Genomic DNA, 16,259 nt, shown 5'->3' on the forward strand with positions numbered 1-16,259 from the left:
AAGATCGACAAATGTTCTCGCGCATATAGTGGCAACAGAATCGTTAAAAATGAAGGAAGAGTTATACCTGAAAAACGGTCCCAGAATATGCTGAGAAACAACAACAGATCAACTGGAGAAAAGAACCAGACTGAGGAGGAAATGAAGAAGAAATACATAAGAGGAAAGCAAAGGAAGCAGAGGCATCAGTTTTGAAGAACACCTTTCCATAAACTGAACTGTCAAAAACAAAGAAAAGTAATAAGATTTTCAGATGAAAAGACAAGGTTCGGCTATTTATGACTGGGCATTAATTAGAAGCAATAATGAGGAACTCTGTAGACTCTCAAAAAAATATCTAGATTTTTTAACCTTGGACTCCGTTGCATTGGGCCGGTGTTTAATGGATTAAGTTTGAAAAGTTGTCTATTCTTTATTAGGATTTGTTTGTATTTCATTTCTTATTAATAAAGCCTAGTTTGAAGTTTCAAAAAAAAATTTACAACCGCCTTGAATTTGGAACTACAACAACCTTCATCTTCCTTCTTCAACCAACAATTACGAGTGTAAAACATAATTTGAAATTGAGTCGAAATTATCACACTTCAATCGCATCACCTACCTTCTACCAAACATAAAGGGAGCAAAGGCCTGTTGGCCTTGGCATTTCAGACTCATGTCCCTTGATTGTTTCGAGCATGCCTCAGTCACAATGTTTCTATCATCTTCTTGCTGCTTTGTTTCAACACATTCTTCTCTTCATCACTGTGAAATTCGACCTCCATAGTAAAATATTTTTTTAAAGAAAAATATACCGTAATTTTTTAAGGCTATTTATGGAATATAGTAATTTAATTTATAATTAATTTATTAATTTAAAATTTTAATTTCTAAATAAAAATTACAATAAATTAAAAATAACATAATTACTTTTTTTAACTCAAAACCCTAAGCTTTTTTCTCCAAATCGTTTGCTTCTCTTTGTTTTTGCCTAGCGGCGGTGTTAGCCTTCGGGCTAGCTATCGCCCATCTTTTTCTCCTGCCCATCAACCCTATTTTCCTTTCTTCTTCTCATTCACTCCATACCCTTCTCTCTTTTCAATTTACAGATCTATTTTGTAGGTATCTTTGTTGTCTTCACAAGTTTTGATGGACAGATGACGGTGCTTATCATCTTTGAAACACCACTAGCCACTGATAGTTTCTTTTAGAAATTGGGTAGCTCTTCATTGACTTCTTAATCTATTTATATTTTGAGAGTTCTAGAATAATAAATGATTTCATGAGTCGATTTGGACTCGTGTTATCTTAAGTGCCACTTTAGACCATCTGGGGTTGATTTCCTTATTGTCTTAAGTGCTTGCAATCACTCCTGATATCTTGTGGTTGAGTTGTGACAGAGCTGATTGTTAATGTGTCATAATGTTCTACTAATGCTGAAGCTTTTGTTGTGTTGATGGAGCTTGTCCTTTAGCACGCAACGGATTTTTGTTATTTTCCCGTTGAATTGTATGGTCTTATTCATTGAATGAATTAATGAATTTCTCTTCAAAAAAAATTACAATAACTTTTTGGATATTTATTAATTTATGAATAAAATGATAGAATATGAATACACAATAGTTCACATACAACTATTGTTGTAAAATAAGTAGACAATGAGTAAAGAACAAAGAAAATGGAAGAGCAAAAGAGAGCGTATTTTATTGATTAATCAGAATATTTACAAAGTTTCTCCAAAGTCTCTATTTATAGGCATAAGAAGTACAAAAGAAGTAGAGATCTACTTCTAATCACTACTAGAATTTAAAGTACATCAAAACTTATCTTGATCTTGATGGACATTCATTTAATAAGATATTTATAACACTCCCCCTTGAATGACGATTAGTAGATAATATGCTTCGTTAAAACTTTACTAAGATAAAAATCCTATGGGAAAAAAATTCTTAGTGAAGGAAAAGGAGTACACATATCTATAATACGCATAAAATGTTGCCTCATTAAAATCCTTACTAGGAAAACCCAATGGGACAAAACTTCGATTAAGGGAAAAAGAGTACAGCACATATTTACTCCCCTTCATGAAAACATCACTTCTGAAATTCTATTTATTTAATCTTGAATACTAGCTTTTCAAATGACTATTTGAATGTATTTACTAGGCATTTATATCATCATTCTTTTGAAAGTCACGAGTAAGGGAAAATTTTGGGAAAATATATTTTGATCTCTCTAGGAGTTTCAACAATAATCATAACAAGCTACTATGACTAAGTCAAATTTACCAATTCAATTATCTCAATTCATATAAATGAACAATTTCTCGAGAATTTCAATATGCTTCTAGCATTCTAAATCCTTCAAGGATTTTAATATAAATTTTACTATATAGTGATTCATAAAAGGTTGTAACAACAACCATTAGACGCAAATTAAATATTTTATAAACTATCAGTTTAATAATATATCTAAAAGTTTTTTGCATCCACCACAAAAGAATATTATATCTTTTCATAATCAATATCAGGACTTAGCTAAAACTTCATATTTTTATTCTGCTTTTTGCAAAATTACTTTATTTGTATCCTCACTGGCTTTATACCTTTAGATATTTAGACTGCTGGTCCAAAAAACCCCACGAACTCGAGTTGCGTCTTTCTATTTTGACCAATCTATTCCATATCTATATTTCTCAATAGATTTATTCAAGATTCTCCTTTTATTTCATTATTTCCACAACAATATTGCATGTAAAACCATTGTCGACCACTTTTATTATCGGTTCGATATTTTCTTGAACTAACATAACTTATCAAGATATCTTATTTTCACTATTTTAATCTTCAATTTTAGATACTTAAATCTCTTCTGGAGTTTTACTTATTAGTTAAGTCTTGGGTCTCTTCTGGAGCATCCGCTTTCACTATATGGCCATATAGATTTATTTTTTTTTTTATGAGAATTTTCATATTTGAAACTTGTAATGAATTATCCTTGTTGAACTTCTAGTTCAAATTACTCTCCCCCCTAACTCATTACGAGTTATTATTTATCTCCCCCTAATATCAGGAAAATTATCAAATCAAAATAGTAATCACAAATCATGTCATAATTGAATTTCCGATACATTTAAAACATATAATAATACAAGGAGACTCGTAATTAATATATATTCCTAACTTTCTTTGAGTATTCACTGATCTTTGTTGTGTTGGAGCAATTGGAACATATGCACACATACAAAAATTCAAAAATGAGAAATATTTAGCTCGTGACCAAAAATCAATTGTAATGGGGAGTATTTATAACTTATTGACTTGATGCATACACCACTTAAATTAACATAATCTCATGTTGAAATATGAAGTTTAGTGCTCATAAGTAATGGTTTAGATAATAACCAGAGGTGTTCAATCAATAATTTCTCTAAAAAAATTTTCACATAAATAACAAACTTTTACAGAAGTTTTTCAAATTCAATCAATAAAAGACTGAGATATAAACTCATCAATATTAACAAGATGAATTGTCTTAATTGCATGATCTGAAATTAATTATTTAAATAAGTAATCTTGCAAACGACATGTTGCAAGTTGATAACACATACGTGATTATTTTGTAGATGCATCTACCAAGAATCATATAATATCAAAATCATCCACATGGTTTATGAATGGGCCCATATTCATTTTAGAAATACAAGGCATTAAATCTCAACTTTAGCTAATGAGTTTCTAAGAATCAATTTTCATTTAGAACAAGTAACAAATGAGAATTCTTTAAATTAAAAAAATCTTTTGGTTCTTTAATGAATGTCCATATGAATTCTTAATTAATTTTTGCATCATATATTATCCACAATGGTCTAACCGGTCACACCAAGTAGTAAATGCATTTGTATCAGAAAACTTTTGATTTACTTTAACATGCACTTGAATTTTACTAATAATGTTAATATAAATTGTGACAAACTGATAATTTTGTTGTCATTCCTTTTACTTTGTATCCATATATAAGTACTATTGTGACATTTACTACTGGAAATGTCCAAATCAATGTGAAGTTTATAATGTCACTAAGTCAACAAAATAAATATAATTTCCAAACAATTATATGCAATATTCGCTTCAGGGAATATACTAAAATCTTCAAATATCCAAAAAAAATTATTAATAACAAACTTTGAGAGTGGATCTTATTTTCTAGGCGTACAACAGGTATATAACCAATGACTTTTCATACATTAGTTTTTTTCTCTAGCAAGTTCTCATTAGTAATAATTTTCCACGTAATTTTAATTGAGAACTTATTCTGAATACTATAGAGTTATACTCACAGTTTTAAAAAGAACTTGCAACTTTAGGTGCATCCAACCTTAAAGAACTTGAGATAGAATTACCATATTCTATTGCTCATAAGTAGATCTTTCACAGTCAAATATTTTGCTTTCAGTCCCTTAATGGGGATGATGATAAAAGAAGATCACAAAGATAGTAACAATCAATACAATTTAATAACAAGAGTAATGAATAACTCAATCCTCTTTTGATTCATATGAAATATAATCTTGTCCTCATTCACAATCTCAATATGAGATCCATTATAAATATCTTTTAAAACCAATGGATTAACCATCACAAGATATTAATATATTAGCTCTTCTAGAGCTTTCGACTAATTCTGTACTACCAAATATTGAAATAATATTGGTTTATATTTTCTTTTGTGTTCACTTCACGAAATGCAATAGATTTATTAGGATGAACTTATAAACGTTCTAAAAAAATTCTTTATTTCATAATCACCATCGCAAATATGTGTGGATTTCAAATCAAAATCTATCTATATATTCATGTTGTCATGATTAATCTCTAATTATAATAAACATGATATAATAAATAAATCATAGTAAAATATACCTAAAGATCTTTAACATCATCGTCATCACCCATGTAAGGATTATATAATTTTTTTTGCACAAAAGGGTATAAAAAATTTAGAGATTTATGTGTACCTTAGTGGCTAAAGGCTCTAATGATTACCTATAATGTGCAAGCCTCAATTGAAATAGCAATAACTCTGAGAACCAATCGACAATAGCAAATTTTGGGATATTGTTGTCACTTATGGAGAAAAACACTTAAAAGATAATCATGCTGATAACCTGTAACACCCCCTAACCCTCTTTTGACATCGAAATAGGATTACAAAGCATTACCGGTCACTACGGTTTATAACACGAATCAATAAAATTAAACATTGTATAATTCAATCATATATCTTATTGACCCCTTTTATGAATATTTAAGGCCCATAGAAGATGTTAAGATCATATCAGAATTCAATCAGAAGCTTATAAACCTTTTTCGTAAAAGTTTCAGAATTTCTATTAATGAACAGTACCACATGCTCGTGTAGTTTAAAGACACGCCTGTGTGTCTCTAAGACACGCCCGTATTGTCATCCCGTGTGACTCACATGGCTAGGAAACGCTCGTGTCCTTTACCCCTATACTTCTCTGACTTATAACTCTAGAGCAAACTAGATTTACATGGCCAAGACACACGCCCGTGTGCTTAGCCCGTGTGGATTTATTTTCAATTCGATCCTAATGCAGTTTTCACACGGCCATACACATGCTTGTGTACTGTGGCTGTGTACTTCACACAGCTGAGACACGCGACCATGTCTCTACCCGTGTGGCCATACCTGAGCATTCTATTTACTACATTTTAGATGCAGGGGACACACGACCTGCTCATATGCCTGTGTAAGGGCTGTATGTCTCATACAGTTTGATCATACGCATGTGTGCCAGGCCGTGTGGACTTAAAGTGAACCTTATAGTCCAAGTTTACCAACCGTGCAAACTTCAATAACAAGCAACTTAAAATTCAATCTTTCAACCAATCCAAAACATGATTAAATACATCCATTTCACATTAAAATCATCAATATTACAGTCTAACTCGAGTGTATTAGTAAGTGTTTAACATAAAACCTCCAGACAATATACTTTGGTATCATTCAAAATCAATTCAAATTAAACTATGAAATAACCATATTATATGGCATAGGTCTTCATATATATATAAACCTTTATCATTCTTACACTAATAACATTCATACTCAAAATAACCTCAAAAGACAACCTAGGTACATGCCATTTCTCAAAATAAGATACATCACCAAGTATTTAAGTTCCGGCTTCTCTTGGATGCTGAGTTGTTAGTCGCTTTCGTACCTAACCTGCGCATGGAAACAACCGTACTAAGTAATCACTCAGTGGTATTTCTATAAACCAACACTTAAACAATTCTTAACACAAAATGCATTTAAGCTACTAATTTCAAATCTAATAGCACAAATTATATTCAAAGTTCTTTCTCAATAAAACATTCAGTTCAATTATATATCAATCAATAACAATCAAATTTCAGTACAGTAGCACAGTCATTCAATAGTCTAGCATGGTAATTTACCCCTACTAACATAACTCAGACCTTGATGGATAAACGGATCCAACCAACACACTAGTACGGCACATTGTGCCTCATCGGCATTGCCGAAGAAAACAGTAATAGTACAGTACATAGTACCTCATCGATTAAACCGAAGTATCAGTAACAGTACGACACACAAAGTGCTTCATTGACACAAAGTCGAAGTAACGGTTCGACACTATTAGTGCCTCATCGACTCAAGGTCGAAGTATCCCTGTACACTTCCAATCCTATGGCATGCCAATTATATCCAACTTAGCCCAACACTGTTAATAGGGTATTTATTTCACTTAAATCTTCAGATAACAGTCAATATACATTACAATTCAAATATTCACAACTCAATTCGATTCAATACAATAATAGCATTACTTACCTCTATGTAAGTTATGTAATAAATGCAATAATAATTTTTAAGTTCACTTTATAGAAATACAAACCATAATTTTTCGGATTACTACTCGTTAACTTTCTCTTTTCCTTTCTTTGTCGATGTCTCCGGTACTACATTAGCTACGAAAATTAAACAACTTATACTATTAATACAACAATAATTCACAATAAATAATTGAATTTCTATTTAATTCATATCTAAGTTTTCAATTTAATACTAATTAACACATTTACTTTTATCACTCAATTCATACTTCATTTCTATTCATTTTCCTATCATATTCTCCTTAAACGTTGAATATTCATCGTAAAACCCTAATATGAAATTTATTTCAATTTAGTCTCTCAAACATAAAACTTATAGCTTCTCTTACAATTTACTCCCTTAATCAATTCCAACTTGAAATTTATTCAATTAAATCCCTAATTCAACAATTTGTTCAACATAACTCATGTCTAAAAATCTATTAACTTTTAAAATTTTCACTTACATCAAGTAATATTTGTCTCTAGGACTCCAAAAACATCAAAATTATAAAGAAATGGACTTGTTTGACTTACCAAATTAAGCTTGAAGCTTCAAATCTCTAATTTTTCCCTTTTTCTTTTCCCTTTTCTTTTTCTCCCAATTTTTGTTCCCACTTTCTGTTTCTCTTTTTCAATTTTGTTTATTTATTTCTTTTATGTTTTATTATATGCTTTATTTTATTATTATATTATATTAATATATTATTATATTAATTTCTTAATTACTAAGTATATAATATATGTATATTATACATACACATGGAATAATATTTTCCATACATTTGCCACTATTCCCTTTTATGGGTTATTTACTAGTTTAGTCACTTCAATTTTCTTTAGTCTATAATTAAATGTTTACATTATATTCAATCTAGTCCTTACACTAAATTAACCTTAATTCAAGCTAATTCACCTAGCCAAAATCTAATTAATCACTCAACTAACATTCGTAAATATTTCTAACAAATATTTACGAACCCAATTTTCTGAAATAGTAAGCCAGAAACTCGATTTCTGATACCCGTAAATTTCGGGTCATTACATTTCTCCCCCTAAATAAATTTCGCCCTCGAAATTTACCTGAGAAGAGATGGGGGTATTGAGATCTCATTGTATCTTCCGGTTCTCATATTGCCTCTTCAATATTATGACTTTTCCATAATACTTTCATTAAGGAAACCCGTTTATTACGTAATTCCTTTACCTCTCGGGCTAGTATTTTAACCGGTTCCTCTTCATACGAAAAATCGGGTTGAATTTCAATATCCTTAGTAGAAATAATATGAGATGGATCTGATTGATATCTTCTGAGCAGAGACATGAAAAACATCATGAATCTTCTGTAATTCTGGAGGTAAAGCCAATCGATAAGCATTCAGTCCAATTCTTTCCACAATTTCATATGGTCCAATATATCATGGACTTAATTTACCTTTCCAACCAAATCTCAGAATCTTCTTCCAAGGAAAGACTTTGAAAAATACATTGTCCCCAACTGAATACTCAATGTCTCTATGTTTCAAATCTGCATACGATTTCTGCCTGTCAAAAGCTGCTTTCAGTCTTTCTCGAATCTTCTTGACAGTACCTTCTGTTTCTTGAATCAATTCTGGTCCAATCACTTTCTTCTCATTCAATTCTGTCCAACACACTGGTGATCGACATCTTCAACCCTATAAAGCCTTATACGGTGCCATTTGAATACTTGATTGGAAACTATTATTATACACAAATTCAGCTAATGGTAAATAACGTTCCCAACCTGATTCAAAATCATTGATACAAGCTCGGAGCATATCTTCTAAAATCCGGATAACTCTTTCTGACTGACCATCGATTTGCGGATGAAAAGCCGTACTAAAATGAAGTCGAGTACTAAGAGACTCATGTAACTATTTCCAAAACCTCGATGTAAACCGTGGATCTCGCTCTGAAATTATCGATACAGGAATACCATGCAGTCTCACAATTTCCCCGATGTAAGTTTCTGCAAGTTTCTGAAGTCACCAATTCGTTTTGACTGCTATAAAATGAGTTGACTTTGTAAGCCGATCAACAATCACCTAAATAGCATTTTTCTTACTTGATGACAATGGCGACCCTGTTACAAAATCCATTGTGATGCAATCCCATTTTCATTCAGGAATATTAATAGGCTGAAGTAAACTAGTTGGAACCTGATGCTTGGCTTTAACCCACTGACATGTCAAACATTTAGCTACAAATTCCACTATATCCCTCTTCATACCTGGCTACCAATACAGTTCTCGTAAATCTCGGTACAATTTTGTTCCTCTAGAATGTAACACGAATAGACTGTCATGTGCTTCTCGAAGTATCAACTCTTTCAATTCTGAATCATTCGAGACACAAATCCGATTACGAAATCTCAGAAAATCATGTTCATCATTACTAAAATTCTCTGCTACACCACTCTAAACGATTTCTTTTCTCTTCATTAGCTCGTCATATTTTATCTAAGCTAACTTGATTTGTTCGAACATCACTGATTTAATTCTTAGTTCAGCTAATAAACTCCAATATCACTAATACTGAGTTATGTAAACATCGCTCGCAATTCGATTGCAGCTTTTCTACTTAATGTGTTAGCTACCATGTTAGCCTTACCCGGATGATAGTTAATAACACAATCATAATCTTTTAGAAGTTCTATCCACTGACACTGTCTCAAATTCAACTTTTTCTATGACAGAAGATACTTAAGACTTTTATGATCAGTGTAGATGTAGCACTTCTCACCGTAAAAATAATTTCTCCAAATCTTCAGAGCAAAAACCACAGCTGTTAGTTTCAAATCATGAGTTGGATAGTTACGTTCATGCGGTTTTAATTGTCGTGAAGCATAAACTACCACTTTCCCACTTTGCATTAGTACACATCCAAGACCATTTAAAGAAGCATCACTATACACAACAAAATCTTTTCTCGACTTTGGTAAAGTCAACACTGGTGCTTCTGTTAACATCTGCTTCAATGTTTCAAAACTTTTCTGACACTACTCATTCCAAACAAATGGAACATTCTTTTGCAATAATTTCATCATCGGTAAAGCTATTTTTGAAAACCCGTTCATAAACCTTCGATAATATCTAGCCAATCCGAGAAAACTACATACCTCTGACACATTTTTGGGAGTTTTTCGCTGTACAATTGCTCCAATTTTCTTTGGATCCACTCTAATTCCTTCTGCTAATACCACATGACCAAGAAATACTACCTCTGAAGGCCAAAATTAGCATTTGCTCAATTTCTCATACAATTGTTTCTCCCATAATGTTTGCAAAACAATTCGAATATGCTGATCATGTTCAGATTCAGACTTTGAATATACCAAAATATCATCAATAAAAACTACTACAAATTGATCCAAGTACAGCTAAAAATTTCGGTTCATAAGATCCATAAAAGCAGCTAGGGCATTTTTTAATCCAAATGGCATCACTAAGAATTCATAATGTTCATACCGTGTTCGAAACCTTGTTTTTGGTACGTCACTTTCTTTCACCTTTAACTGATAATAGCCTGATCTTAAATCAATGTTTGAAAATACAGAAGCTCCGTTTAATTGATCAAATAAATCATCAATGCGAGATAACAGGTATTTATTCTTAATGGTCACCCTGTTCAACTGTTGACAATCAATACATAACCACATCGAACCATCTTTTTTTCTTAACAAAAAACACTGGAGCTCCCCACTGTGATGTACTAGGTCGTATAAAACCTTGATCCAATAAATCTTGCAGCTGTACCTTTAACTTCTTCAACTCAGTTGGTGACATAGATATGGAGGTATTGACACTAGATCTGTACCCAGGTATACTTCAATCACATATTCAACTTCCCGGTCAAGAGGTAATCCAGGTAATTCTTTAGGGAATACATCAGGAAATTCACATACAGTTCAGATTTTACTATATTTAGGAAATTCGCATACAGTTCAGATTTTACTACATTTACTTTCCACCGAATCCGAATTTATAACATATGCTAAGAAAGCAACACAACCATGATAAAGAAGCTTACTAGCTTTGATTGCTGAGATATTACGAACTGATTCACTGGTTCGAATACCATTTACTTAAATCTGATCTCCGTTTTCATTCTGAACAGTAAACTTGTTTTTATAACAGTCCAAAATTACTCCATGTTCTGATAGCTAGTCCATACCCAGTATAATGTCAAAATCGTCAAATGGCATAATTAATAAATCAACAAGAAAAATTCTATCTTGAATCATTAATGGACTTCTTCGACATAGAGGACTAGACACCTCCACTGTTACTCTAGACAGTTTAGGTTTTAATTTTCCCTTCTCAACTAGTTTTGTATTAACATAAGAATGTGACGATCCCAGATCTATTAAAGCATAAGCGGGTTCTGAATGTAATAAAAATATACCTATCACCACATCGTGTGCATCTCCTTCTTCTCGAGTTCTTACAACATATACTCAAGCTGGAGCTCTAGCTTTCGATTGTTGAGTGGCAACTTCACTTGTTCTTCTAACACCTCCTCTACTGACTGAACCACCTCTTCCTAACCCTCGACCTCTAGAAACAGATTCAGATCTCTGTGATAACGTTGGTGCTGCTTTATCAATCTCTGGACAGTCTTTTACAAAATGATCAATGGATTCACATCGGAAACAACCTCCAATTAATCTTCAGCACTCACCTCGATATTTATTCCCACAATGTTGACATTTCGGAATTTCAATATTCCTAGATGGCCCTCTGATGCTACTAGTGGAAACTGTCGTCTGTCTACCACGATTTATGTCACTTCTATCTGATCTAAAACCAAATCTTCCACTGTTTCGAAATTCCTTTGATCTCTTAGGTTTTGGATTAGAGCTTGTAGTTCCAAGACGCTTCCCAAGTGAACGAGAAATTTCAGGATTTTTGTCTAATCCCAACACTTGTTCAACCATTTTGGCTCTTTCAATTAAATCTACAAATTCAGTAATCCGTAGAGACACCAACTGTAATCGTAATTCATCACGCAGTCCTCGTAAAAACTATTTGCATCTATCAGCTTCAGTCGGTACAAATTCAGTTGTATATCTACTCAATCTCAAAAATTCCCATTCATAATCCGCTACGGACATCTCACCTTGTTTTAGCATCAAGAACTCCTGTTTTCTGTCTTACATATATAATTCTCCCAAATATTTCTTTTGAAACTCTCTTAGAAAGAATCCCCAACTTATTTGTTCCTCCTGTACATGTTGAGTTATCGATTCCCACCATACATATGCTTCTCCTTATAATAAAGAAATGGCATACAATAAACTTTCCTGTGGGGTACATTCAAGTTGCTTTAGGATTCTCTTTGTAGTTTCTATCCAGTTTTCAGCTACAGACGAGTCAACTCCCTTTGATCCCAGAAATTCGGTATACACTTTAATCGGAGCTCGTCTAGTTGGAGGGGTAGGAGTTATAGTAGGTATAGTTCCTACTGCTCTTTGAAGAGCATCAGCTATCACTCAGAGTATTTCTGTATTATCTCTTTCTCTAGTATCACTCCTTTCAACATTTGGCGGTTGATTACCTATCGGGTTTACACTGGGTGTTGCAGATTCTAATTCATTCATATCATATGGTTCATCCTCTTCACTATACATTTCTTGATCAGTTTCTTCAATATTTTCACCAAACATCTTTAACTATAAAATAGAATTAACAATAATTCAGTATATATATTAGCATCCAATCCCGACTCAAATTTAACTTAATAATGGTATGTACCTCTAAACTCATTTCTGTACTCAATTTGATCCTAGAATCGACTAAACCTGAATAGCTCTGATACCACTAAATGTAACAGCCCCTAACCCTTTTTCGACATCGTAATAGGAGTACGGAGCATTACCGGTCACTACGGTTTATAACACAAATCAATAAAATTAAACATTGTATAATTCAGTAATATAACTTATTGACCCCTTTTATGAATATTCAAGGCCCATAGAAGATGTTAAAATCAAATCAGAATTCAATCAGAAGCTTATAAACTTTTTTCGTAAAAGTTTCAAAATTTCTATTAATAAATAATACCACACGTCCGTGTGGTTTAGAGACACGCCCGTGCAGTTTAGAGACACGCCCGTATTGTCACCCCATATGACTCACACGGCTAGGACACGCCCTTGTCCTTTACCCGTGAACTTCTCTAACTTATAACTCTAGAGCAAACTAGATTTACACGGGCAAGACACACGCCCGTGTACTTAGTCTATGTGGATTTATTTTCAATTCGAACCTAATGCTGTTTTTACACGACCATGCACATGTCTGTGTACTGTGGCTGTGTACTTCACACGGCTGAGACACACGCCCGTGTCTTTGCCTGTGTGGCCATACTTGAGCATTTTGCTTACTACATTTTAGATGTAGGGGACACAAGACCTACTCATATGCCTGTGTAAGGGTCATGTGTCTCACACGGTCTAATCACACGCCCGTGTGTCAGGCCGTGTGGACTCAAAGTGAACCTTATAGTCCAAGTTTACCAACCGTGCAAAATTCAATAACAAGCAACCTAAAATTCAATCTTTCAACCAATCCAAAACATCATTAAATACATCCATTTCACATTAAAATCATCAATATTACAGTCTAACTCGAGTGTATTAGTAAGTGTTTAACATAAAACCTCCAGACAATATACTTTGGTATCATTCAAAATCAATTCAAATTAAACTATGAAAAGACCATATTATATGGCATAGGTCTTCATATATATATAAACCTTTATCATTCTTACACTAATAACATTCAAACTCAAAATAACCTCAAAAGACAACCTAGGTACATGCCATTTCTCAAAATAAGATACATTACCAAGTATTTGAGTTCGGGCTTATCTTGGATGCTGAGTTATTAGTTGCTTTCGTACCAAACCTGCACACAGAAATAACTATACGCTGAGTAATCACTCAGTGGTATTTCTATTAACCAACACTTCAACAACTATTAACATAAAATGTATTTAAGCTACTAATTTCAAATCTAATAGCACTAATTAAATTCAAAGTTCTTTCTCAATAAAACATTCAGTTCAATTATATCAATCAATAACAATAGAATTTCAGTACAGTAGCACAGTCATTCAATAGTCCAATACGGTAATTTACCCCTATTAACATAACTCAGACCTTGATGGATAGACGGATCCAACCAACACACTAGTACGGCACATTGTGCCTCATCGGCATTGCCGAAGAAAACAGTAACAGTACGATACATAGTACCTCATCGAATTAAACTGAAGTATCAGTAACAGTACGACACATAAAGTGCCTCATCGACAGAAAGTCGAAGTAACGGTAGGACACTATTAGTGCCTCATCGACTCAAGGTCGAAGTATCCCTGTACACTTCCAATCCTATGGCATGCTAATTATATCCAACCTAACCCGACACTGTTAATAGGGTACTTATTTCACTTAAATTTTCAGATAACAGTCAATATACATTGCAATTCAAATATTCACAACTCAATTCGATTCAATACAATAATAGCATTACTTACCTCTATATTACTTACCATATATATGTAATAAATGCAATAATAATTTTTAAGTTCGGTTTATAGAAATACAAACCGTAATTTTTCGTATTACTCCTCGTTAACTTTCTCTTTTCCTTTCTTTGTCGATGTCTCCAATATTACGTTAGCTACAGAAATTAAACAATTTATACTATTAATACAACAATAATTCACAATAAATAATTGAATTTCTATTTAATTCAAATCTAAATTTTCAATTTAATATTAATTAACACATTTACTTTTATCACTCAATTCATACTTCATTTCTATTCAATTTCCTATCATATTCTCCTTAAACATTGAATATTCATCGTAAAACCCTAATCTCAAATCTCTTTCAATTTAGTCCCTCAAACATAAAACTTATAGCTTCTTTTACAATTTAATCCCTTAATCAATTCCAACTAGAAATTTATTCAATTAAATCCCTAATTCAACAATTTTTTCAACAAAACTCATATATAAAAATCTATTAACTTTTAAAATTTCCACTTACATCAAGTAATATTTGTCTCTAGTACTCCAAAAACATCAAAAATATAAAGAAAGGGATTTAATTGACTTACCAAATTAAGCTTGAAGCTTCAAATCCCATATTTTCCCCTTTTTCTTTTCCCTTTTCTTTTTCTCCCAATTTTCGTTCGCACTTTCTGTTTCTCTTTTTCAATTTTGTTTCTTTATTTCTTTTATGTTTTATTATATGCTTTATTTTATTATTATATTATATTAATATATTATTATATTAATTTCTCAATTACTAAATATATAATATATGTATATTATACATACACATGGAATAATATTTTTCATACATTTGTCACTATTCCCTTTTATGGATTATTTATTAATTTAGTCCCTTCAATTTTTTTAGTCTATAATTAAACTTTTAGACTATATTCAATCTAGTCTTTACACTAAATTAACCTTAATTCAAGCTAATTCACCTAGTCAAAATCTAATTAATCACTCAACTAACGTTCGTAAATATTTCTAACAAATATTTACAAACTCAATTTTCTAAAATAATAAACCAGAAACTCGATTTCCGATACCCATAAATTTCAAGTCATTAAATAACGTGTTATAAAATAAAAGACAGAGAGTAAAAAACAAAGAAAATGAGAGAGAAAAAGAGAGAGCGTATTTTTATTAATCAATCGGGATATTTATAAAGCTTCTCTAAAGTGTCTATTTATAGGCATAAGAAGTATAAATGAGGTAGAAATCTAATTTTAATTACTATTAGAATTTAAAGTACATCAAAATTTATTTTGATCTTGATGTATATACACTTAATAAGATTTTCATAACATTATAATACTTTTCTTTTCTTTTCTCTGGGTACATATCAAAGAAAATAAACAATAAACTAATATTATAGAGTTACAAATAGAAAGGCTAAACTGCGTACTAAGGGATAGAGTTTGTGTTGTTTACATTCCAATCGAAGTTGCAGCTGTCGTGTATGTGAAATATGAAAAGCTTTTTAGCATAATTTGTAATTATATTTTCATTTTTCGACTTTATTATAATTAAATTATCAAACGATTGTACTTTTATCTTTTGGTAATATCTTTGTAGCAAAGAGTAAGACTCCTAGAGTTGGTGTTGTCAACCAACTTTTTTTTGAGTTTATAAATTTGTTAATTTTGAGCTCTCTTTTTTTAGGTTTTTATTAAGCATTTGAGATTAATTATGTAGGAAAAGAAAAAAAAAGCTAAATCGAAAGAGATTCAATCAAAAAAATAACTTTAATTTATGAGTTTTCACTTGTTT

This window comes from Gossypium hirsutum, chromosome A10, assembly GCF_007990345.1.
Source record: "Gossypium hirsutum isolate 1008001.06 chromosome A10, Gossypium_hirsutum_v2.1, whole genome shotgun sequence".
Taxonomy (NCBI): domain Eukaryota; kingdom Viridiplantae; phylum Streptophyta; class Magnoliopsida; order Malvales; family Malvaceae; genus Gossypium; species Gossypium hirsutum.